This window comes from Heptranchias perlo, chromosome 36, assembly GCF_035084215.1.
Source record: "Heptranchias perlo isolate sHepPer1 chromosome 36, sHepPer1.hap1, whole genome shotgun sequence".
Classification (NCBI taxonomy): domain Eukaryota; kingdom Metazoa; phylum Chordata; class Chondrichthyes; order Hexanchiformes; family Hexanchidae; genus Heptranchias; species Heptranchias perlo.
In genome coordinates, this window is record NC_090360.1 from 7670868 (window position 1) to 7697607 (window position 26740).

At 44.5% G+C, this 26740-nt stretch overlaps 1 long non-coding RNA gene across 5 annotated transcripts in view; it reads right to left on the reverse strand.

The window, feature by feature from the left end:
- LOC137303949 (uncharacterized) overlaps window positions 1-26740 on the reverse strand; it is a 365964-nt gene that overhangs the window by 194777 nt on the left and 144447 nt on the right. The gene's annotated exons all lie outside the window — the stretch shown is intronic.

Below are 26740 nucleotides of genomic sequence, written 5' to 3' on the forward strand. Positions count from 1 at the left end.
CAACATCCTAGCCAGTGAATTCGAAGTAGAGCTGCACTGAGAATGCAGAATACGATTAAGATACAATTACAAGAGCAAAAATAAAGCATTAACCTGTTAGCAATTATACCTCCAAACACACGAAAATGACGGGCAGGATAAGACCAGTTGGTCCATCAAGCCTGCCCCACACTCATGATGGCCGGAACATCTTCACTCCCAGTCCCACAGCCGTGTAATCTCCGCAGGAGGCGAAAGAGAGAGACCCAGGGCCAATTAGGGGGAAAAAAATAAACTGGAAAATTCTTCTCCGATGCCCTCAGGCAATCGAAACCAGTCCAGGAGATCACATGCACCGAGTGTTATCTTTAAAGACACTTACCTTCTATATGATGAGATCTCTGCATGAGATCTCTGCTCCAGACACTGACCTATCGGTGGTGCTGCTCAAACACCATGGTTGAAAGCAGTTTCGAGCAGGTAACTGGGAGTCTTCCTTGCTGCTTTTACTTTGCCATTCGTTGTGTTCAGAATTGGGGGTGGGGGGGCAGAGCGGCACCTTTGAGCCAGCTCACTGCGTTTACACCACCAAATCCAGCTCCTTCATCCTGACTGCCGCTTCGTCAATCCAGGACAAGCTCCTCAGGTCAGTCAGCCCGCAGCTGGGAGAAGGGGGAGCTGGATTCAAGCTGCTTTTATATTGTGTGCGAGACCCGTGCCAGCATCGCTGCGTCCGGCCACACGGGCCTCGCACGGCCGACTGCAATCCGACGGGAAACTCGCCCGAATAGCTGAGGCCGATTGACAGGAAGACCTTTGGGTCGGAGTGGGAACTGAGACCCATGCTTTAGGACCCAGGAGTGTGAGCTTGGATCGTTCTTGGTATCGAAGCTTTGGTCTCCTTACCTAAGGAAGGATATACTTGCCTTAGAGGCGGTGCAACTAAGGTTCACTGGATTGATTCCTGGGATGAGAGGGTTGGCCTATGAGGAGAGATTGAGTAGAATGGGCCGATACTCTCTGGAGTTTAGAAGAATGAGAGGTGATCTCATTGAAACACAAGATTCTGAGAGGGCTTGACAGGGTAGAGGCTGAGAGGCTGTTTCCCCTGGCCGGAGAGTCTAGAACTAGGGGAGCATAGTCTCAGGATAAGGGGTCGGTCATTTGGGACTGAGACGAGGAGAAATTTCTTCACTGAGGGTTGTGAATCTTTGGAGTTCTCTACCCCAGAGGGCTGTGGATGCTGAGTCGTTGAGTATATTCAAAGCTGAGAGCGATAGATTTTTAGACTTTAAAGGAATCAAGTGATATGGGGATAGGGCGGGAAAGTGGAGTTGAGGTCAAAGATCAGCTGTGATCTTATTGAATGGCGGAGCAGGCTCGAGGGGCCATATGGCCTACTCATACTCCCATTCCTTAAGATTCTCATGCAACTTCAGCCATCCTGCACCCTCTCGAGTGAGATTGCTCGTCAGTGCCATATTGGGGCACAGTTATGCTGTTGGCTCATGCCCACGATTGCGACTGCCCAAACGTACTTCAAATTACAGAATGAGGAGCTGTTTGTTCCATCAGTCCGGGGTTGGATTTGAACCCTAGTGCCAGAGATTAGAAAGGGGGGGGGTCTTACCACACGGAACACCCCACAACAAAGAGAAAAACAACTCACCTCAATTTACTGTTGATCTAGTTGACATAATTATAACTTAACAGTCACTGAACTCTAACAATAATTAAGTGTGTTAAGCACTTTGTGGTGTTTTGATGATGCAATAAGGCGCTATATAAATGCAAGTACTTCTTTTTACAATGTAGAAAGTTGTTCCCATATTTAACCTTTCAAAGTTATTCAGCAGTGTTTGGACAGCTGGCTTTAAGCCAAGACACTTACTCACACTTAGTTTCAACTCCAGATGTTACTCTGCCTGACCATCCACTCATACTGGGAATGGGGTCACTATTGTTTTATTCATTCATGGGATGTGGGCGTTGCTGGCAAGGACAGCATTTATTGCCCATCCCTAATTGCCCTCGAGAAGGTGGTGGTGAGCCGCCTTCTTGAACCGCTGCAGTCCACGTGGTGAAGGTTCTCCCACAATGCTGTTAGGAAGGGAGTTCCAGGGTTTTGGCCCAGCGACGATGAAGGAACGGCGATATATTTCCAAGTCAAGATTGTGTATGACTTGGAGGGGAACGTGCAGGTGGTGTTGTTCCCATGTGCCTGCTGCCCTTGTCCTTCTAGGTTTTAGAGCTAGCGGGTTAGGGAGGTGCTGTCGAAGAAGCCTTGGCGAGTTGCTGCAGTGCATCCTGTGGATGGTACACACTGCAGCCACTGTGCGCCGGTGGTGAAGAGAGTGAATGTTTAGGGTGGTGGATGGGGTGCCAATCAAGCGGGCTGCATTGTCCTGAATGGTGTCGAGCTTTGAGTGTTGTTGGAGTTGCACTCATCCAGGCAAGTGGAGAGTATTCCATCACACTCCTGACTTATGCCTTGTGGATGGTGGAAAGGCATTGGGGAGTCAGGAGGTGAGTCACTTGCTGCAGAATACCCAGCCTCTGACCTGCTCTTGTAGCCACAGTACTTATGTGGCTGGTCCAGTTAAGTTTCTGGTCAGTGGTGACCCACAGGATGTTGATGCTGATTCGGTGATGGTAATGCTGTTGACTGTCAAGGGGAGGTGGTTAGACTCTCTCTTGTTGGAGACAAATCATTAGTCATACCTTAAATTCACAATCAAAATGTAAATTGGGAAATCGAGCACTATATTCAGGACAGTTTCACACTTCACTTGCTCCCTACACAGTAGATGCTCAAACTTAACTGTACAGTGAGATTCAAGACTAATTTTTAAGAAGGAAGTGAATGACAAAAATAGTTCAGAAATTTCTGCGATGTCCCCACAGACCAGTCATGACCTGGGCTTGGTCAACAAAAGCATACTGATATTCAGGCAGCAAATTTACACTAGAAATACCATACAATAACAACTTGCATTTATATAGTGCCTTTAATGTAGGACAACCTCCTAAGGCTCTTCACTTAATCAGACCAAAATCGAAACTGAACCAAAGAAGGAGCCATTAGGACAGGTGACCAAAAGCTTGGTCAAAGAGGTAGGTTTTAAGGAGGGTCTTAAAGGAGGAGGAGAGCGAGGTGGAGAGGCGGAGAGGTTTCGGGAGGGAATTCCAGAACTAGGGGCCTCGGCCACTGAAGGCAGGCCGCCAATGCTGGGGTGGAGGAAGCGGGGGGGGTGAACAAGAAGCTGGAGGGACACAAAGTTCTCCAAGGGTTGTAGGGCTGGAGGAGGTTACAGAGATAGGGAGGTGCAAGGCCTTGGAGGGATTTGAACACTGAGGGATTGTCTCTCATCTCCAGTGACTGTGTGGGCTCATGAAAGTCTCTGGTGCCGCTGATCGAACTTAACCTGGATTGTCCGGTCTACACCAGCAAGCAAACTGAAAAACAATGCGATTATCCCTAAAACGTGGGGAGGATTGTTGCTACTTAGCAGCCTGAGAAAACCAAGCAAGCTGGAATGGTTAGCAGAGCTGCATCATTAAAAGGAATCAAATGCCCCAATTAGGTCTTTGTGACTGAAATTAAAGGATCAGAATTTGAGGGACTTCGAAAACAATATTTAGAAACTATTTTGATTCAAGACTATAGCTTTTTTATATAGGCATCGTGTGACATTGGTTTGATTTCACCATAAGAGGCAGTGTGCTGGTTACTCATCCTGAAAATGTTGGATTTTTCTTCCTCATTGGTTGTCTTCCATTCCTTTCTGGAGGCCTGATTCTTTGTTGTGGTACAATTCCATGAGCCTCGGCAACGATCATCAGCGATTGTGGTTACATCGCAGCAAAGACCAATCCTGCACTCACCTGATGTTCACATGTGCACTTTCAGCAGGGAACACCGGATACCAACCAGGAGTGAGAGCCGTGGGTGATTTTCCCCTTGCTGACCCAGAAGTGCCAAGGTCAAGTGTAGCCCTTCTAATGTTGGGAGGAGGAGAGGAGGAGGAGGAGAGCATTGATCAGCTATTGGGAGGAGGAGAAGGAGAGCATTGACCAGCTATTGGGGAGGAGAAGGAGAGCATTGATCAGCTATTGGGGAGGAGAAGGAGAGCACTGATCAGCTATTGGGGAGGAGAAGGAGAGCACTGACCAGCTGTTGGGAGGAGGAGAGCATTGATCAGCTATTGGGGAGGAGAAGGAGAGCACTGATCAGCTATTGGGGAGGAGAAGGAGAGCACTGACCAGCTGTTGGGAGGAGGAGAGCATTGATCAGCTATTGGGGAGGAGAAGGAGAGCATTGATCAGCTATTGGGAGGAGGAGAGCATTGATCAGCTATTGGGAGGAGGAGAGCATTGATCAGCTATTGGGAGGAGGAGAGCATTGATCAGCTATTGGGAGGAGGAGAGCATTGATTAGCTATTGGGAGGAGGAGAGCATTGATTAGCTATTGGGAGGAGGAGAGCATTGATTAGCTATTGGGGAGGAGAAGGAGAGCATTGACCAGCTGTTGGGGAGGAGGAGAGCATTGATTAGCTATTGGGAGGAGGAGAGCATTGATCAGCTATTGGGAGGAGGAGAGCATTGATTAGCTATTGGGGAGGAGAAGGAGAGCATTGATCAGCTATTGGGGAGGAGAAGGAGAGCATTGATCAGCTATTGGGGAGGAGAAGGAGAGCATTGATCAGCTATTGGGAGGAGGAGAGCATTGATCAGCTATTGGGAGGAGGAGAGCATTGATCAGCTATTGGGAAAGGCAAATCCATTACTCAAATATTCTCGAGCTGATAAAAGATTTCAAACATTATGTAAGAAAAGCCTCAATTAGAGGCTCCTCCCCTTCTAACAGCTGATCAGTGTGCTCTTTCTTCCAGTGAAACCTTGACGAAATGGCAGTTTCCATTACCCACCAGAGCAACCCTCCACTGTGATCGATAATTGAGGTTCCACTGTACAGCAATTGGGCACATCATTCCTTTCAGTAATTGTTATCTATTATCACAAATATGCAACATAATTCACTGTTGATTTATTTTTGTGGGTAAATGCAGCACATTCACATTCTGCACATGACGTGCCTTCAATTGTAGAAGGGAATGGGCTCTTTACAGCACATCGACACACCTTACACACTGTATACAAGTGGGCTGGGATAGCTCGGTCAAGCTGGACAGTTCATTGTTTACAAAGTCGCTGAAATTCTCGGTCACCTACACTTATTAAGTGGAGACACCGTGAAATATAGCCTTTGAGATGAGGAGAACTTTTGATTGAGAACCAGCTTTGGAGAATGAAACGAGCTGTAATTATAAAGAGCACAGACAATGGGATACTGCAGTTACCAGGCCTGTTTTTCTTCCCCCCCCCCCCATTCATTTCAACAGAACAGCAGAAAAGGAGCTAATCTTTTGAAGCAAAAAACTGGAGCTTCCCACAGTGAGCTAATTTCATGACAGAACTACATTTTTATGCATTGATTAATTGAATCCTCTAATGTGAAGTGCGGCTAAGTCTCGTGGCAACTCTCCTGGCGACGCAATAATACTCATTCAAAAGAGCTGACAAAATTCAGAGATTCTAAATTGTCTGACAGTCGGGTTTAGCTACACAGATTCCAGGTTGATATCAATTAAATTCAAATAGTCATTTTAATAGCATTTGAGATTTATGCAAAGTGGAAAAAGCTATGGTAATAGTCCATGGGTAAATTCAACCCAATCATCATTATAATAAATTCCTATTGGCAGTAAATGTTGCTTGAAGACGACTCATAAAACTTGTAATGGGTATGAATTATTAAGGCTGTTTGGTTTCCGATATTTGATTCCTTTTGTTTTGATTGTGTGTGGTTGTGACTCCCATCAACTTTGTGCGAACAATTACATCGAATTTCACAGCACAGAAACGGGCCATTCGGCCCAACTGGTCCATGCCGGTGTTTGTGCTCCACTCGAGCCTCCTCCCGCCCCACTTCATCTCACCCTATCAGCATATCCTTCTATTCCTTTCTCCCTCATGTGCTTATCTAGCTTCCCCTTAAATGCATCTGTGCCATTCACCTCAACTACTCCTTGTGGTAGTGAGTTCCACATTCTCGCTACTCCCTGGATTCCCTATTGGATTTATTAGTGACTATCTTACATTTATGGCCCCCTAGTTTTGATCTCCCACACAGGTGGGAGCATCTTCTCTGCGTCTACCTTATCAAATCCCTTCATAATTTTAAAGACCTCTACTGGGTCACCCCTCAGCCTTCTCTTTTGTAGAGAAAAGAGCCCCAGCCTGTTCAGCCTTCTGAAGGTACGTTTGTTTTCCCTACAGTATGGGTGGCTGCTCATTCCAATCGTCAACACTTGACTATCTCCTGAGAAGAATAACCATTTTGCTTATGATGCTGTGATGCTTGAGATTGTATCATAATACATGGCGTGTACAGTCATTCTTAAGATGTGTATTATAGCCTGCTATCAGCCAAATTAGCATTCATTTGAAATTCTATTTTTGTTAACACAGCTGCAACGTACTGCATCTATAGCCTGGAGCGTCCATGAAAACAGTCATTCAATCTCGTGCATCAAAGGGAACATTGTTTTGCGTTAGCTTTGTGTTCAGTAAATATAACTAAAATATCCACTGGCGCAAAGAATTGCTTTTTATTCCCACTGCTAACGGTGGTTGAAAATTTGGCTGCACGTCATCGATGCAGCAATGCAGGCCAGCAGAACGCAACCGATTCACACTCCCAGTCGCATCATGAATGTTTCCATTGGCAATGGTGCCAAGGGTAACTGGAAAGGTATTTCTATCTGGAATCTCTTTGTCAGCTATCATGACGGGTCACAGCAAATAAATTCACTGTACCATTCTGACCCTCCTGAACTTTTCCACAATATACATTCCAAAACTATGCAAATAATTTTACCCCCCCAAAAAAAAGGTGGCCCAGGAATGGCCACAGAGTTTTACATATAATAACTAAATGATAGTCCCCATATGGTGTATTATGGTTCTCTCACACTGTGCTGTCCCTTTCCTTTATAATACAACTACAGTTCCATCACAGAATTCGGTACTTTCCATCATTTCTTGCATTGCACCACAACACTTGCTTGTTGCCATTGCATTGACGAGAACAAACTGCTATTGCTCCTCATTATGAGGCCACTGTTGACGTGAGGCATAACCAAAGTACATACTTGTTTTTCATCAGAAATTTAAAAAAATAACCCTGACCATTGGGTCACTGTACAGCTCAGGTTGATTGGCAGTAAAGGGGAGTTTTGCAGGGTACACACTTGTCTTCTGTCCTAGCAGCATCACGGAAGAGGAGTGAATGTCAGGTTTTTTTCCTTTGTCCTCCTCTCCCTCCAAGCTAAGGATACTTGACAGGCAAGAAGCCTTTTCAGTCACTTCATAATCAAGTCGCTAAGAAAAGCATCATTCAGTTTTACAAAGGAAACATTCTTCCCAGGACCACTGCTAGAAAAGCTTCGAAAGAAAATTATCCATGCATTTTTGTTCATTGTCACGTTGACACTAATGAGGTAAAGCTGCACCTGTGGCCTTCACAGACTCAACCTGACTCCAAATGGAAAGGTGTAATGTTACTCATTTTTAGCTGATAGAACTGATCATGGTGAAGATCAGAACCTGAACTTGGAAAGATTTATGGCTCAGGATCAAAATAGTTTTGCAGAAAGCATGACGCTGTGAAAAATTACACTAACGTGTCACTGCAACATCTTATCAACCCTCCTTTCAGAGGAAACAGACAACATCTTTTTGGTATTAATGTGAGCGCATCAGCAGGCTGCAATATGGAAGGGGAGTGACAAAAAGGAGGGGTGGAGAGTGACAGGAAAAATAAGAGAGCATGGAGATTGAAAGTGAGGACAAGAGAGTGAGATCAAGAGTGAGAAAGGAAGACAGTGAGCAGAAAAGAGAGTGAGAGAGAAAGAGAGTGTGGGTGAAAAAGAGTGAGAAAAGAGAGAGAGGGGAAATAAAGAATAGGAAAGGGAAAAAAATAATTCATTACTCTTTTCCTGACCACACTTAATCAAAAAATCTCAAGAACTAAACAACACGAGAAACCACTGCCCAAAGATGTTCCAAAGAGCTTCACATCTGATGAATCACTTTTGAATGTAGTTACTGTGGGCAAACACCACTGCCAATGAACACACAGTTAAGGTCCCACTAACAGCAATGAGATGAATGAGTAGTTAATCTGTCTTCGTGGTTTTGGTTGAGGGATCAATGTTGGCCAGGACAACAGGAGAACTCCCTGCTCTTCTTCAAATAGTGCCATGGGATCTTATATGTCCAAAGAACAGGTGGGCAGAGTCTCAATTTAACATCAGAGGACGATGCCTCTGACCATGCAGTACATCCTCAGCACTGCTCTGTGTCAGCCTACCTTCATGTTCCAAAGTCCTGGAGTGGGTTGAAACTTTGGTTTTAAAAATTGTGCCATTAATATTACTGACGTCTACATTACATTCCTACATTACAACGGTGACTACACTTCAAAAGGACTTCATTGGCTGGAAAGCCCTTTGGGACATCCTGAGGTTGTGAAAAGTGCTATACAAATGCAAGTTCTTTCTTTCGGGCTGTAAATCCAGATAGTATAACTATACAGGCATTTAAAACTGATTAGGTACCGGTTTTAAATCGTGCCGTTCCAAATTGCAAAACTTAAAAATGTGAAAGTAGAAATGATTTTCATATTCAGCAAAGATGTATAAATTTAAATGAAAAGCATATGCAATCTTATTTTCCAAAAGAGTGCACTTTGTCTTATTGTGGTGTGTACAGAGCCAAATTCTCAGCACGGACAGATGGTTTAAAAACGAGAAATGTGTTGTATGTTTACATGTACGGTACTGATCTGAACCCTAGCTGATTTAATCTTTTCTTTCATCACCCCCTTTTCCAGAGAATGCTACGTGTGAAACGATGGGCTCACCTGTACAGACTTCCAGCATCTACACCTCTCACGAGCTCCTGAAGGTGGCAATTCATCTACAGTTTCTGAAAAGTCAGCATCAGCCATGGCGCAGTGGGTAGCACTCTCGCCTCTGAGTCAGCAGGTCTATGGGCTCAAGTCCCACTCCAGAGATTTGAGCACATAATCTGGGCTGACACTGCAGTGCAGTAATGAGGGAGGTGCCATCTTTCAGATTAGACATTAACCGAGGCCCTGTCTACCCTCTCAGGTAGATGTAAAAGATTCCATGGAACTATTTCGAAGAAGAGCAGGGGAGTTCTCCTCAGTGTCCTAGCCAATATTTATCCTTCAACTAACACCATCATAAAATAGAATATCTGGCCGTTTAGCTCATGCTATTTGTGGGAGCTTGCTGTCGAGTGACTACATTTCAAAAGTATTTTATTGGCTGTGAAGGGCTTTGAAGTCGTGAAAGACACTACGTAAATGCGAGTTTGTTCTTTTTCTAAATTTGGACTACGATTGGTACTTGAATCAGGGGTTCTGCATCGAATATCAATCAACTGAAAACTAAAATACGGAAAATGCTGTAAATATATAGCAGGTATGTCAGTATCTATAAATACGAAGGATGGATTCATGATTCATGTGTCAACCTTTCACCTGATGAAAGGGTCCACATTAACCTATCGGTTTTCTGTACAGGTGCTGACGAACTTACTGTGTGCTTCCAGCATTTTCTGTTCCAAATTTCCAGCATTTCCAATGTTTGACTACCCAGCTGAATTGATATTTGGCTCATTGTATGGAGAATACCATCATTTCAGGACACATCGTAAAACTTTAAATGCAATATTTGTAGAAGGTAAATAAAGCTTAATGATTCCTACTTCCCTATATTTAGCAGTGAAGTCTTCATTAGAATGGAAATGGTGGAGACAGTACTATATCCGCAGGTGGTAATTAGTTGATTGGGAGAGAGGCAGCCCTTGGTATGAGTGACAGGAATGAGTGATTTCAAGTGTAAATTTAAATTGGAACACTGTGCAGTTAGGGGTGAGAGACACTGGGTTGGATGGGTTTTACCAGTAAGTGTCAGTGAGGGATTACTTTCTTGAAAGAATGGACAACACTTAAAGGCCACTTAAATTTAAGCACAGGCTTGTAGGAACTACACTGTAACCTATTTGTATAGCCTCTCTCGAGTCCATTTTCTTCTGTCATTAAGTACTTTATCAATTTTTTTTTGAGTACAGAACTCTTTTCTTCCCCCAGTTATTTTCTTGTCAACCCTTATTCAACGCCAACGGAGGCTGAGGGCACCGAAGGAACCTGCACCTAGGCCTACTCGAGTTGATCCCAACCCATTGCACTTTGCCACAGCTGAGATCAGTAACAGAGGGATTAATGGCTGCAAATCCATCCCCTGCCCACTGCACAGCGCCAGTTGTTAGTGTTGCAACATCACGAGAGGTATTTTATTAAAAAGAGAGAGGGTGTGAAGGTTAGAAGTGATGAACCCGATAAATCTATCTTTTTAAACTGACATTCAGTCAACCTTTAGAAACCCAATTTTGTTTCAGGGGTTGCAAAAATACAGAAAGAAAAAAAAAAGACTTGCATTTAAAAAGTGCTTTATTACATTTCTCACAAACATCTCTAAGTGCTTCACATGCAGTGAAGTTCTCAGACTGCTGTGCAAGAAAACATTGCAGCCATTTTGCACAGCAGTCGGCCGTGGCTCAGTTGGTTTCACCCTCGCTTGTGAGTCAGGAGGTCGTGGGTTCGAGTCCCATTCCAGAGACTTGAGCACGTGATCTAGGCTGACACTCCAATGCAGTACTGAGGGAGCGCTGCACTGTTGGAGGTGCCTTTCTGATGAGACAATAAACCGAGGCCCTATCTGCCCTCTCAGGTGGAGGTAAAAGATCTCATGGCATATTTCGAAGAAGAGCAGGGGAGTTCTCCCTGATGTTCTGGCCAATATTTATCCCTCGACCAACGTCACTAAAACAGATGATCTGGTCATTATCACATTGCGGTTTGTGGGACCTTGCTGTGCGTAAATTGGCTGCTGCGTTTCCTGCATTGCAACAGTGACTACACTTCAAAGGTACTTCATTGTCTGTGAAGCGCTTTGGGGCGTCCTGAGGTCGTGAAAGACGCTGTAGAAATGCAAGTTCTTTCTTTCACAGCATGATCGCAGAAACAAGAAATGAAAAGTCATTTTTTTAAAGTAAAAATGGTTGAGGGGAGAGCATTGGCCGGGAAATAAGAACTTTTATGCTTGCACTGTGCCATGGGTCTTTAACATCCAATCCAGGCCAACCTGATACAGGCAAATACGGCATTGCTTTAATGTTCCAGTTACGTCAATTAGCTTCTGCCTGCATCATTACACTTAAGCACCCTCATTACAGGGAATATGATTGAGTGGTAATACAATTCAGGTCTTTAAGTTAATGAAGTAAGTAGTTAAAAGGCAGGGTTAGTAGTCTTTGAATTAAACCTAGAAAACAGTGTTGGAGACTAGAATTGAAGATATGGGGGGATACAAGAGCAGCAAACTTGGGAATAAAGGAGAAAACTCTTGCAGGTGGAACGAACTCCCATCTGGTATAAGAGCAAATAAATACAGCTTAGGAGAAAGATTGCGATAATGGGCTTTTCCAGGAGAGGGTGTTGGAAGTCACTACGATTGTTACCAGACACTATCACTCACTACTAAAACAACAATAGCTTGCACTTACATAGTGTCGTAACATAGAAAATGTCTTCACACTTCACGAGAGAGAGATTGGGTAATGGATGTTGACCCATAGAAAAGATGAGTGAAAGATTGGTCAGAAAAGATGGTTCTTGAGCATGCTTTTTAAAGGTAGGAGAAGGAGAGAAGCAGAGGGGTTTAGGCAACGAGCTCCAATGAGTACGACAGAGGCAGGGCGAAGGCAGGAGTGGGATGCACAAAAAGCCAGAGATCGAAGGCCCAAGAGTCCGGGAGGGAGTCAAGGCTGCAGGAGTTCACACAGAAAGGAGCGAGTGAGCCCATGGAGGGGTTTCAATACAAGGGCAAGGATTTTAAATTCAACGTGTTGGAGGCCAGGGAGCCGCTGTAGATAAGCAAGGACGGGGATAATTAGTGTAAGGGCTTAGTGTTCGATAGCGCTGCCCCATGGCTGTATTTTGGGCAGTGCTGCTGAAGATACTATGACACAGATGCTAAAGCATGAAACCCTACAGTCAGGATAGGTAGGGTTGACATAAAGGTCTTTTTTGTTTTCTCCACTGAAATTATTTTTTCCAACATTCATTTATTTTCCTGAGGGTAACCCACCTCCCAAGGTATTTTCTCCCTTGACCCTGGCTGGATTACCCTATGCCAGCCGTTGTCTACGCCCAAAAGGGCCACCTCCACGGAACGGACTGCATGAAAGTGGTCAGCTCCGACTCTCCCGGCCTCACGCTGAGGGATGACCTGGCCCCTGCTTCGTTCACCGTCTCAGATTAGCAGCAGGGCGTGGGTCCTGGATGGAAACCCCCCCTCTCCCCCTCTCTTGTGTCACTGCGTGTCGGCATTTCAATGTGCAGCTACATCCTTTAAGCACATTTTTGTGCCAATAAAAGTGACAGAGGGCGACACTGGGCAACAGAGCAGATTCCCACTTGTGACACCTTGGCGTAAGCATCAAGGTCAAGTACAGCACAAAGATGATGCAGAACAAGGCAATCTCGAGTCTGATATCTTCACATTCTTACAGGCGTATCAAAACTTCTAATATACTGGGCTAATTATGAGCAGTTTTGCAGCTTGAGATTTTGAGCATTAGAAACTGGGCTTTAAAAAATCAAATCAAACCTTAATTTTTTTTGAACCCATTCTTTGGCACGATGCCATGTAAGCCTGTGCTTAAAATTGCACTTCACACCGGAATTATCTAATATATCTTGTGTTTCAGACAAGCAAAACCTGCTTTTATATTGCGTGACCCATTTTGCTTTTGTAACACGGCACAGGAGCCTCGTCTCACTCACGTTTGGTGCACGTGAACTGGAAGATATGTCACTCTCACCACAACCTTTCAGTGATCAAGGCAAACATGCAATTTGTATTCAGTATAAAAGGGGTCATGGCATCAATGGCTCAATATATGAATTTAGCCTCCATCCAACTGTGCAGTAGCACCGTTACAGATTCAACCCAAATCATTAAGGTACAATGTCATTATTTTTAGTCAATTATTTTCTGTTGTTAACAGTAAAGTTTTTTTTTAAATTCATTCTCGGGATGTGGGTGTCACTGATAAGGCATTTATTGCCCAATTCTAGTTGCCCTGATGTCTGAGCGGCTTGCTAGGCCACTTCCGAGGGCAATTAGGAGCCATCCACATCGGTGTGGAATTGGAGTCACATAAAGGCCCAGACCGGGTTAGTTTTCCTTCTCCAAAGGACATTAACGAACCAGTTGGGTTTTTACAACAATCTGACTTTTACTGCTACCAGCTTTTTATGGCCAGATCTTTTTAAAATTGAATTCGATTTCTCAAACTGCCATGGAGGAGATTTAGAACTCACATTCCCTGGATTATTAGTCCCGTAACATAACCACTACACCACCTTACCCTGGGAGGCTCCAACAGTAAGGCATCGTACGTGGGACTTCAGCTTCGGAATGGCAAATAGTTCCATAAGTAAAAACAAGCCTCGATTTTTAAAAAATTTTTTTCGTACCACAGTGATGATGACATACCGCAGTGTAGTGCTTCAAATTACCCACGAGACCTGAGTGATACAAGTTTTAGATGAGTATAGTAGCATAGTGGTTATAGTATTGGATTAGTGGCCCAAGAATCATGAGTTCAAATCCCACCCCAGCAAGTTGTGAAATTGAATTCAATAAATCTGATTATTAAAGCCCTTTGAAGTTGTCTCTCCCTAGCCTGTACTGCAAAGAAACATCTATAATCCAACCAACTCTACTTCCCAGCTTGCTGTCGGTTTTGCTATTTAGCTATAAATAATATAAAAGCGGAGTATTGTACAGAATGTATGACTTGAAAATGGGGACAGAGTTTCATCTGCGTGCCTTGGTCCAATTATCTCCTGCCCTCCATAACCCCTCTTCACCAGAAGACTACACGCGGTCCCAACTCCCTGTGCAAACACCACAGGGGATCCATAAGTATTATGAAGAGAAATGGTACCTCCAACAACAAGTTTTAAGCAGTGATTCAACATCAAGGCCTGGCTGATCTCGCCAACTGATCGAGTTCTACTGTCAAGGTACAAGACTTTAGTATTGCTCAATTAAATTACTGCCTTTTATTAAACTAGCAGCCCAACTATTCGACTGTATTTACTTAGCCTGTAAAAATAAAAATAGATAAACCTCTATAGAATTGTGCATCAAGCACGCAAAGGAAATTGGGTATTTCCCTAAGTCTCCAGTTCTGGCCTAGTTACCAGAGGAAGTGCTTTTTAACAAAAAACTGTATATTTTAATATTAACCGGATACAAGCAATGGCCAAAGTCCTAGTCACACATGATGTAAAGATCCAGGTTGAAAGTCTCATCTATAACTTGCACTTCTTGTATGTGTCGCACTTACTTCAGTAACACTTTCCCATCATGCTTTGTTGATAATGTCTGAGAGCAACACCACGGGAGGTCTGCCAGTCCATCTTATTACAAGCATTACATATCAACAGTAGACTTAAAGCTTTAGCTCCCTTTATAACACCACCAACTTGCATCTCAGGTTGCTTTACAGAGACACAATCAAACAAACGGAGGCTGAGCCAAAGGAGGGGATATTAGGAGGGGTGAACCAAAGTTTGGTTAAAGAGGTGGGTCTTAAGGAGGGTCTTAAACGAGGGGAGGAAGGGGGGCAAAGCAAAGGGGCTTATGGAGGAAATTCCAGAGCATGGGGCCTAAGTGGCTGAAGGCACGGCCATCAGTGTTATGATGAGGACGGTGAGGGGGGGGGTGGGATTCACAAGACACCAGAGCCAAAAGAGCAGAGAGCTCAGTGGGAAGCTATGGAGTTGCAGAAAGTTAGAGAGAGGAGGAGGAGTGAGGCAAAGAAGGAATTTAACCATGAGAATGAGAATTTTACATTTGAGGGACCAGGACCCACTGTTTATCTGCGAGCACAGGGGTGACAGGCGAGTGGGACTTGGTGCAGGAATTATAACCAAATTGAATCAAGATTTCTTTCCTAATTTATGCTTTAATAAACAGTAAAATAATAAGAAAAAAATAAGCAAATCATCATTGCTGTAGCTAAAATATTTTCCATTCATAGTTGACTGAGGCACAACTGCTCAGTACATGTGTTCATCTTATGTGCCTCAGGCAGGAGACTGATGTAATCCAGAATGACAGGTAACAAAGAAACCACACAGAATAAATAATTCCATGCAGTGAATCACAAGCAGCTGCAACACACATCCTTCACCGCGATACAAGGACACTCGACAGCATCAAGACTGCTTCAGAATTCTAGTGTTTCCAAATCTATATATTTAAAGGTAACAGAACTCAATGACCAATTTGAGCGCGCGAGGGGTGTGGGGGCACATAGTTTGCTAACCCCACCCCGCGCCGCGCCTGAATGATGAGGCTCGAGGATCGAGGCTCTCCAGATATTGGGCCTCAGGCCTCATTTCAATTTTACCCAGCGAAGCATCAAGACCCCACCAGCAAAGAGGACTCTCAAGTTTGGGCCGTTGCCCCCAGGCCAGCGTCGTCAGGGATTGGGGCCTAGGTCGGGGATCGGGATGGGGGCAAGGGTCGGGAACATGCAAAGGGCCTAACGCCCGTTTCAGGCGTGGGTAAAGGGCGGCTCGAGGTGGTGGGAGATGCTGACCTTTGGATAAGACAGTAAACTGCCTGTCCAGTGGTTGAGTTGGAAATTAAAGATCCCATGGCATTATTTGAAGAAGTGCAGGGAGTTCTCCAAGGTCCTGGCCAACATTCCTCCCTCAGCCAACACCAAAAGCAGCATGACTAATCTGTTTATAATGATTTTAAAAATTAGTTATTATAAAACTAGAGCTCAGGGGAGGGCTCAAACTAATCTGGCAGGGGTGGAGTGGTCGGGATAATAAAAGCAAGTGAGGCAGGTAATGACCTTGGAAGGGGAAGAAAGTAGAAGAAATAAGGGAGGTAGAAATTATGAAAGAGGTCAAGTGGAACAAGACAGTAAAAAATAAACCAGAAGGCAAAAAGAGGAGAAATTCCCAGACCAGGGAATCCAAACAAAGATGTCTTATATTGTACAGAATATAAGAAACATTGGGGAACTAGAGACAAATGATTGAAATGGAAATCATAACATGTTACCAATAATTGAAACTGTTCCTACATCATAACAGTGACTACACTTCAAAAGTACTTCATTGGCTACAAAGAGCTTTGGGACATCCTGAGGTTGTGAAAGGCGCTATATAGATGCAGTGGCAATTAGTTATTCCTGGGTTAAAAAAAAAATTTTGAAGAGGGATAGGGAAGAAAGGGAGGAGGACTAGTGTCGATAATTAGAGACACTATCTTACCATCAGAGCGCAAATGGAGGAGTGGCCCAAATAGAACTGTTTTAGATTAAGTTGACGAATATCAAGGGATTAGTCACGTCACTGGGAGTATGTTATAGTCCACTGAACAGTTGGAAGAAAATTGAGGATAAGATTGGTAGATACATTAGAGTTACAGTTGTAGGAGATTTTAATTATCCAAAACCATACTGATAGGGAAAATGTTTGGTGAAAAGTGAGAGTTTTTTTTGGAATTGTGTTCGGAACTGTTCTCAGCCAATATATGTATTGCTCCTCCAACAAGGAAGGAAACACTTCTAGACCTGGTTCTGGATAATGAAAAGGAGTAAATAGGTGATCTAAAAGCAGGGGGACATTTGGAAAACAGCCAGCCACACTATATTTAAGTTCAGTGTAAGAATAGAAAAAGGAAAAAGCAAATTATAGCAAGATAAAAATCGGACAGCCCAGGCCTCAATGTACTGCACGGAATGGCCATCTGGGCAAGGTATTGGAGGGATGCTGGTGTCCGTGGGAACTGCAACCAAAAGGGGCTTGACAGGGTAGATGCTGAGAGGCTGTTTTCCCTGGCTGGAGAGTCTAGAACTAGGGGTCATAGTCTCAAGATAAGGAGTCAGCCATTTAGGACCAAGATGAGGAAAAATTTCTTCACTCAGAGGGTTGTGAATCTTTGGAATTCTCTATCTCAGAGGGCTGTGAATGCTCAATGATTGAGTATATTCGAGGCGGAGATCAATGGATTTTTGGACTCTAAGGGTATCAAAGGATATGGGGATAGGGCAGGAAAATGGAGTTGAGGTCAGAGGTCAGCCATGATCTTATTGAATGGCAATGGCGGACCAGCTCGAGGGGCCGAATGGCCTACACTTGTTCCGATTCCTCATGTTCTTAAAAGCAAGTCGGAGGGAGGAGGAAGAAAAGAAGAAAACAACATTTCAAAGGAATTAAATACATGTTTAAAGAGGTGGACTGCGATTCTTCCATTGTTAATATTTGCCCGAGAGTAAAATAAATCTCAAAAGGCTTAATATCTTGTGGTCTGCCTTATTTAAAAATTATATGGTCTAAAAACACCTGGAGGCACAGAGAATGCTCCGCATGTAAATTATTTACAAACCCAAACATTCATGTACTCAGAAATATCCCAAGTTTGTAAATCAAATATTTGCAAACACAAATTCAGAAAGCCAAAGAGTCCAAGCAGTTTCTGGGTACTGCGTTTAAGAAATGAGGACTCACAAGAAGTTAACAACAACAACTTGCGTCTTTAACATAATAAAATGTCCCGAGGCGCTTCACAGGAGCGATTATCAAACAAGATTAGACACCGAGCCACATAAGGAGATATTAGGGACTTGGTCAAAGAAGTAGATCTTAAGGAGCGTGTTAAAGGAGGAGAGAGAGGTAGAGAGGCGGAGAAGTTTAGGGAGGGAATTCCAGAGCTTAGGGCCGAGGCAGCTGAAGGCACGGCCGCCAATGGTGGAGTGATTAAAATCTGGGATGTGCAAGAGGCCAGAATTGGAGGAGCGCAGAGATCTCGGAGGGTTGTAGGGCTGGAGGAGGTTACAGAGACAGGGAGGGGTGGGTACACAATCTTTATTCTGCTTCTAGTTTGCTACTTACCAAGCTACAGGAATATAGTGAAGGAAAATCCATCTTTCTGAGAGGAAGGTGTAACTTATTAGTGGTTTTTTCCCACCTGTGTCCAACATTACACGCTGAATAATCAAACCGCCCCACTGCATTCGAGCAGTACAGAGCAGCAAGATAACAAGTTCCCTCTAGCATTGGCCTGCACTGAATAAACTAACCTCAGCCAGGGCAGCAGTGGTGGGGAAGGGGGAGGAGGTGGGGGGTGCTGTGAGGGTATGGGCTCGACGATGCCTCAAAGTGCTGTCTGGACTACATTTGTATAGCCATTGGCCACACTCTGTAGTTTAAACTCCCTTATCCCATCAACAATCCACTATAACGCAAGTCTTTGGTTCTGCTTTGGAAATTAGCAGGTTCTAGCAATGTGACCATTGGAAGTTGGCATACCTGACTTGGGTCTCCTGTGACAAACTGAAAAGAAAAAAGCACCTTCAGTGTCTCCGGACTAGAGATGGAGGAAATATCGGGGAGGGAATCCTACTCCAAATCAAAAAGGTCAACAGGTCGGGGAATCAGGTTTTGCTGGTCCTCGCAGTTACAAATTCCACCAATGGTCATAGTCCAGGCTCACCCACGAATAGCCACTTGGATGATGAATTAGAGGATTGCTGTCATCATTGAAACGATACCTCAGGAGGAGGTGCTGTCTTTAGGGTGAGGAATGGTAAGCGTGGGGGTCAAGAGTTAAAACATGGATCTGAGACTTTACAGAACAGCGTACAAACTCATCTGCTTCATAAGGAGTACAGCCACACCACAGGCTCGATTTTAAACGTAAAAAACAGGTGGGTTGGGGTCGGGGGTGCATTGAAAATTGCCACCATTTCAAACCTGCCCCCAACCCGCCAATTTCCAGTTTTCGTGGGGGCGGGCGGCCAACCCGCTCCCAGGAGGCGGGTCGGGCCTTAAAACCGTTCAAGGAGGCTTCAGGCCTCCACTTTTAATTAATTCCCGATTTCAACCCCAGGGGGTCGGGATTTCCGGGCCTTCTATTTTACACCTCGTGAAAGGAGGTGAGAAGGCCCGAGGCCGGAGGGGAGGAGGCCCGAGGCCGGAGGGGAGGAGGCCCGAGGCCGGAGGGGAGGAGGCCCGAGGCCGGAGGGGAGGAGGCCCGAGGCTGGAGGTAAGTGCCTACAAAGTCTCAGATTGTGGGCCCCGGAGGAGCAGGAGTGCTTCCCCCAGGCCCAACAAGCCTACCTGCACCGACCCCAACCTCCCCCGCCGATCGCGGACCCCCAACCCTCCCCCTCAATGATCGCGGACCCCCGATCCCGCCCCCGCCCATGACTGATCCCCAATCCAATCCCCATAACTCGTGACCCCCGTGCCCACCTATACCCACCCCCCACCTTGTCCACCACCACCTCCCCCCACCCCCTCAGTGCAAACAAGACTTACCTGCAGACATCCTCTCCCTGGCTGGTCTCCCGTCCAACTGAGACCAGTCTGTCAATCAACCGGTCAGTTGGACGGGAGACCGTCAAATAAAGGACGTCCTTACTTCAAAATCGTATGGATGTCCAGGAAACCCGTACTAATGGGTTTCCCGACCTCAAATTGACCCCCCCCCGCCCCCGTTTCAAAATTGAGCCCCACGTCTCTAGAATCTCCTACTTGGGAACAAATTGCACAGGAAGACAGCAGCCTGCTGAATTGGCAAAACCACCCGACTTTCTCCCCTGCTCCTTGTCCGAAGGTGTTGTTTGCTTGATGGAGTTTGGGTCTATGGGTGCCCTTCAGTACCTCACTGAGGCGACCGTTCATTTTGGTGAGTATTGACAGTGAGTGTCAGCAAGACCTTTGCCCACTGGGAGGAGGGGATCTCACCTAGTTCCTGTCCTCATGCTGTGTCTGTAACGTGTACATTTAGCTTTGGGGTGGGGTGGGGGTCAATGGATAACAATCAAGAGTGTGAACACTGTTTCCCTGATGTAGAGGTAACACGGTCAATTGTAGCCCCACTACCACCACCATGGCGGAGATCAGCAGCAGTTTTAACCCAAAGGAACGGTTTGAGAGATCCAGAAACGTCAAATAGTTGCTTAACGGCATTTTACCCCTTTATAACCACACTTTCATTCCGGGTCATGCATCTCCTGCAGCAAGAGGACGGCCAGCCTCATTCCAGGCCTCTGCCTCTCTTTAACCGGTTACTGGGAGCTGAACAGGTGACCTTGCGTTGACCCCTCTCATCCGCCCCGGTCCAGAATCGGTGCCTGGGTTCTGGCCGACACATCTCCACACGACCGAGGTCGTGATTTGGAGAGCAGGGCAATAGAACGTTCAGAGTCCACTCTAAAGTGCAATTCACCAGCACTCAAACAGGCTGCCCCACCTTCATGTTTATTTGTGCTGTTAATTTTTGACGTGTATGATGTGTTGAAAACCAGGAAATGCCAGGTGTTTTTTTAAAGCAAGAAAAATATGTACAGTGGGAATATTTTCTTTCAGAAAGGAATGCGGTACAAGTCCAGTGAGATATTGCGCCTACATTTTCAGGCTGCGCCAATGACCAAAATACAGCCTCCGGCTAGAAGTCCATCATCTTAACTCAATCACCGAGTCCTTGCATTACGTTGCTAAACAAACCAGTCTTTATTTATATATTTGCCACAACTTACTTTGAAGTGATGCATTTACTTTATTCATTTCTAGGTTACAAAGCAAGAACAAAAAAAAAAGAAAATCCATTTGGACAAGATTGAATGAGATTGTCCATAATAAAAGCTGCTGTTCCCTGTTCTCTGTGCAAACTTTGTCTGTGCATTTCACCTCTCTACGCAATTCAATAACAAGTTTAAAAAAAACACTGCAATCTCTCACTCCAACAAATACATTCATTTATTTTTTGAGAGGATAGGAGACTACAATAACAATTTGCATTTATATAGTGCCATTAACGTAGTAAAGAGCCCATCGCACTTCGCAGAACACAGATAAAATGGACACTGGACATTAGTACTGGAGTTAGGAAAGGCAACCAAAAGGATGGTCAAAGAGAGACATTTCTGAAATTTGGGAGGCGGGCAGCAAGGAAGAGGGCCATGGTAGAAAGTTCCAGACAACAGGATGGCTGTAGGCTCTGCTACTGAGAGTCCAGCAAAAGGGAGAGGTGGGATGGGGGAGGAGCAGGGGAGGGGGATGAAGGGAGGGGGGGGGTGAAGGGCAGAGGCCATCCATTCTGATGACCAGATTTCATGAACAAGGTAAACATCACAAACGACAAAAGGCTGGAAATATTGTATTCGTGCTCCCGAAATCCATTCTGGCAAGAAATAGCAACATAGGAACAGGGGTTCAGGCCATTCAGTCCCTCGAGTCTGTTCCTCCATTCAATTAGATCATGGCGGATCTGCATACAACTCCATTTACCCGTCTTTGTTCCATATCCCTCGATACCCTTACCTAATAAAAATGTCATTCTCAGTCTTGAATTAACCGAGCAACTTTGGTGGGGGGGGGGGGGAAAGAGGAGAGAAATCCACATTTCCACTGCCCTTTGTGTGAAAATATGAGACCCTGTTTGTATTTAGAGAGCCTAAAACAAAGAGAAATCACAGTCTACTGGAAAAAATATTGCAAAATACAATGCATAGCTCTACTGAATGAATCACAGTAAGGTTGTTTTGTGCAGTTGTAATTAGAATGACTAGTAAACTGAGCAATATGAGCATACGTTTTAACTGAGTCAGAAACAGATAGTGCAGTCCAGATTATAGTCCGGTGATCCCAAAAATACCGATGAAAATCCTGTAATCACAAGTAATAAAACGTAATCCAACTCATTCAGTTACCATAAACCACTGGCACTAATTATAAAAAGACAGACTTCCACAATTACATGCGATAAAAACAGAATTTGACAAATGAGCCTACTCAATGGGGATCAGCCAGTACATTTACAAAGGTGACCCCGCCTCAGTATTCTTGGATGTAATGTTTCCCTGACTAACCTGTTTGAACACTCCTTTGATTGCTGTGATTATCTCTCTGCCGAGGTGTGATAAAGGGCAGTTAGAAAGATTATCTGTAATCACCAGGCATTGTTCTCTGACTATATATGCTGTGCCTTTATGCAACTCTTCACTGCACCTGACGAAGGAGCAAAGCTCCGAAAGCTTGTGATTTCAAATAAAGCTGTTGGACTATAAGCTGGTGTTGTGCGAGTCCTTACATTTACAAAGGTAAGTAGGGCAGCCACTCTCCTCACTCAACTCACCCTTCCATCGAAACCTACAAACCTCCATAATATCTAAGCCTCCATCATAATATCTAACTGCTCCTTGAATAACTCAAGAGTAACGGAAGGAAAAACTCTCATCATTAAGCAAAGAAGTGCTACTTGACATCAGTCCTGAACTTGCCTTTTAACCAGTTTGTACTTTTACCCCCTTGTCCGTTTGGTTGTGTTCTAACTTGAAACAGTGCTCAGGGTTAACCTTGGCCCGTTCAAAAATTAATTGATCTATTCCAAAATCTAATGTCGCACTGCAACCCTCTGGAATTGAAACCACGCAGTGCGTTATCAGTCACAAATATATGTGGCATTTCTCTGTCAGCTATCTTAACAAATATTGTACTGTGCGATGTTAGCAACAAGCCCATTAACACATGCGTTTTGAACAAGTTAACACCATCATTAAAATCACAGAAAAATGTCATCACAAGGTAATTTTCAATGAGTTAACGTCTTTGTTACCCTTTGTTGGTTTTAACCCCTCCCTCCCTCAAGTATATGCAGATATAATACTTTAGCTCCATCCATATTAAAGATTAATTTTAAACATCAATGATCAAAACTTTCGTCAGATTTCCATTCTCGTTTGCAGTTTCTCTGGGTTCAACCAGGACTTGTGATCAGAGAAAGCCACTAGCTTCCACAGTTTGGCCTGATATCCCCACCAGTGATACAATTTCCCTGGTGAACACATTTAAATCTACTAATCCACTGCACTTGGGAGAAAGAGAATAACTTGAATGCTTAACCTTAATGCTCAGAAAAGGCTGATTGCATTACTCTCCAGATACAGCTATACAATTTTAACATTCAATAACAGGTCTATTCTTGGCATCATCTCCAAGTCAAGAGCTATCAGTTCAAGTACTTTAAGTAACTGGGCAAAGCTCTTCCCAAAGGATTTAAATGAAGACTGAGATCAGTAGCAGGCACATATAGCCCCACTAAGCAGCATGACTGAACCGGGAGGAGGATCTATTTCTGGAGCAAATTGCACTTACCTTGGTGATGAATATTTTATACAGAATAATAATACTCCAAATACACAGTGGCAAGGGCTATACTTTCATTCTTGATGGGCCTTCCACCCCCCCTCCAACTCGAGAAAAATCACCAAATGTGCAGCTGGAGTCTCATTTCACTGAGATCACATCATTCGTCGTATAAACCGCGCAAAGGCCCAAGAAATCAATCTAGCCTTTCCTCTGGTCTCACCACTGGCTGCGGCACTACATAACCAGGAATATCAGCTGGCAAGTCAGCGGTACTAACAATCCAAATCCCCTGCCCGTGACCAGGCCATTGTGAAGGTGGGGCAATCCCAACTGTTAGGACGGCCATATCGAAAATGAGAATCTGAGAATGCACATTCCCAAACCTGTTGCTAGGGGCATGGCTCCCCAACACAAAACTGCCTCCAATTGGCACTACATTTCCCACTCAGAGAGGCCGAAGGATGGCTGGAGAGGGAAATGGAATAATCTGGTACTGGTGCAGTAGAGGACGCCATTCTATAGTGAAGAGTCAGGGCCTCATGCTTGGGGCAGGGTAGAGGGAGCATACTTGACTTATGAGCACTTGATGCTGACACTGGGTGGGGAAGATGGAAGGTCCCATTCCCCAGCTCCAACGTCCCTCACGATAAAAAAGTGATGATGTGGAGATGCCGGTGATGGACTGGGGTGGACAAATGTAAGCAATCTTACAACACCAGGTTATCGTCCAACAGTTTTATTTGAAAATCACAAGCTTTCGGAGCTTACCTCCTTCGTCGGGTGGCTCACTCACCTGAAGAAGGAGGTAAGCTCCGAAAGCTTGTGATTTTCAAATAAAACTGTTGGACTATAACCTGGTGTTGTAAGATTGCTTACATAAAAAAGTGACCATTAAGAAAAAAACCATCAGAATTCAATTTGCGACCATTCTACTTCTACTCCCTGCGGTAAAGATGCTTTAACTGGGGTAACGAATGAATAGCAAGAGAGATAACAGCGCGACAATGAAAGGTCCTGGAAATGATTCCAGTCTATATTTATATGAATATAAGCACACAAACTGACTTGACAATCCTGCAATATTTATACTCATTTATTAGTGTCATTGTAATAGATTTACGAATATCAATAAAACGTCTGCAACTTGTATTCCCCGATGACTGTCTGCTCTAAATTCCAAACACTGTTTCACTCGAAACCCCCTGCAAGCACAGTTCAATTTCTTTTTGTCAATTCTTCCATCGTTCAACGAAGCCATCAATCAAAGCTGCTGTACTAAAACTTGCCGTTGCTGGTAGCCAAATGGTTTTTATTGCGATGCAAAGCGACAGCTCTTGTCTTGGCTGTAGCTGATTTAATTTATGTGCACTAATGCAACCCACCTGTGTTTGGAATGGAAGGGATGTGCTGCCATGGTTACCTTCAATTTCAGCATCTAGAACGCTGTCCGCACGGCAATCACCACGCTCGACTTTTGAGAGCGGAAAAGAACGAGTCCATCTTCTGTGGTGTCGCCAGTGGGGCGAGTGTCGTCTTCAGGTGAAGTGGGGTTAGAGGGCAGAGGATAATTAAGAGGGCAGAGGATAATTAAGAGGGCAGGGGATAATTAGACCAGGATGGACAGACATAATTCAGTCCCCATTTTAAAGTTATACAGGAGGTATAACTTTAAATTATCTGAATGATACAATATTCACTTCCAGTGGACAGCCCAGGCATTCTGGTGGGAGGAGGCTCGTGTGGAGCATAAACACTGGCATGGACCAGTTGGACCGAATGGCCTGTTTCTGTGCTGTGCATTCTGTGTAACTCTCCTCCCTAATGTTGTCCAACACTGCTTTGAGCTACAGAGGAGGGGGCTCTGATGATTCTCCAATTTGCCTTTGTTCTTGGGAGTAGGAATGCCGAGCCAGTAGTTAAGCACCTCTCTCTCATGTTATCGACACTTATCAGGAACTTGTCAAGAGAAATCAGAAGCAGGGAACCCAAACACTTAGCACAAGTGCATTGCACCAGGCAGGATTGTATTAATCATTTACAAGTGAATATCACTTTTTAAACTAAAGGAATGACTCCCGACAGCCAAATGTGATTTAATTGTCTCAATAAAGGTCATTGATTAGCAGTAACAGGTTATCGGTTAGCAATGATGCTGGCTTATAATGACCACCCGTGAGACTAAACCTGGGTGGTCTTCATGTAGTTGGTCTGCCAACACATGCGAGCACAGGCTCTCAACCAACAATTTATTGTTGAAGCCAACAGCAGATGGTCATTCTAGACATGTAGTGTCGCTCGACACAAGTCCACGTCCACGTTCATTGTATATAATATTTCGAAAACGATTTACAGTCTAACATATGCTGCCGGAATACAAAACCAACTTGGCACATGTAAAACAAGATGCATTTAATATTTTAGTCTCAAAGGGGGAAATATTTGCTCTCTGCGCAAAGCGTAATCGAACTGTCAAAGTGTTTATTAAGAATGTATTTATGATTTTGCTACCCCTTACCCCCAGAGGGCAAATCCTGCCCCAAGACTCTGGGTTTCTTTTCTTGACATTTTCAAGTGGATCAGACCCTTGCTCCTGAATCAGAAGGTCGTGGGTTCAAGCCCCACTCCAGCACTTGAGAACATGACTGTAGGCTGACAATTGACTGAGGGTGTGGTGCACTGTCCTTCAGATGAGACATTAATTCGAGGTCGGGTTTAGCCGTGGTTCAGGTGGATGCTAAAAATCCCGTGAGCTATTCTTCTCTCAGCCAACACCACCAAGAAAAGATCAACTGGTCATTCCTCTCCAGGACATGTTGGCGGGACAGAATGGCCACCATAACAGTGTCTGTGCTTCACTGTATGTGATGCACTTTGGGATGTTTCTGACAGACACGCTAAGGCACTCCACAAATGCCGGCTCGTTCTTAATGTAAAACGACTGCAAATGTTGATCACATAGATTAGCCATTAGTCCCAGAATCCATCTCTATTCATAGCCAGCGTTAAATATAATAAGCTTTGTGGCACTGACTAGGCATCAATCATCGAACAATGCTAAAGTGGTGACCTAGCAGATGGTAATGACAAAAAGCATCGGGCTAAATCCAATTTCTCAAAAGGAAAATAACTTCTTCTGCAGAGGGTACAGGGATTAACTCATTTTAAAACACTGTCCAATTAATCACTGGTAGCAGAATGTGTCATATATGTCTATACATATATACATTGAGAGAATCATTTGGGCGGGACCAGCTTCACCAAGTCACAAGCTTCAATCCATAGAAACGGCAGCAATAATCACACCCACGGGTAAACGGACACAGACACGAGAAAAATCAATATAGCAAACTAAA